The following is a 534-nucleotide window of genomic DNA, read 5'->3' on the forward strand; positions in this document are numbered from 1 at the left end:
TAATAAAATCATTGAATGTGGATTATTGAACATCAGATCTTTCCTCTACCTATTTATGATCGGGCTGCTGTTTATTATACCATATTATTTTACATTATTAGTATTTAGCGTATATCATATCTTTTAGCATACCATTTGGCATTCGTTTAGCATATATCTTGGTGTATCTCTTAAATTGTTATATACTGTTCATTTTCACACATTATATTTTTGCTATTTTTGTGTGTAGCTGGGACACTGAGTACATAATTTTATTCAACCTCATGTATCACATGTGATGTGAATGACAATAAACTTGAATTGAACTTGAACTGTTAGTAAATGATTTTATAACCGATCATAATACTGATTTATTATGTCTGACAGAAACCTGTCTACAACAAACGAGTACATTTTGATTTTTTATTTCTCCTCAGATGCAGTTCCTCTTATAGACACTAGATGTCCCCACAGCACCAGGCGGCAATCACAGCTGCAGCTCCTTTACTCGCCACTAGATGTCCCTACAGAACAGGGCGGCCTTCGTGTCTGCAG

Source organism: Nematolebias whitei, chromosome 21 (assembly GCF_014905685.2).
Source record: "Nematolebias whitei isolate Nwh7 chromosome 21, NemWhi1, whole genome shotgun sequence".
NCBI lineage: Eukaryota > Metazoa > Chordata > Actinopteri > Cyprinodontiformes > Rivulidae > Nematolebias > Nematolebias whitei.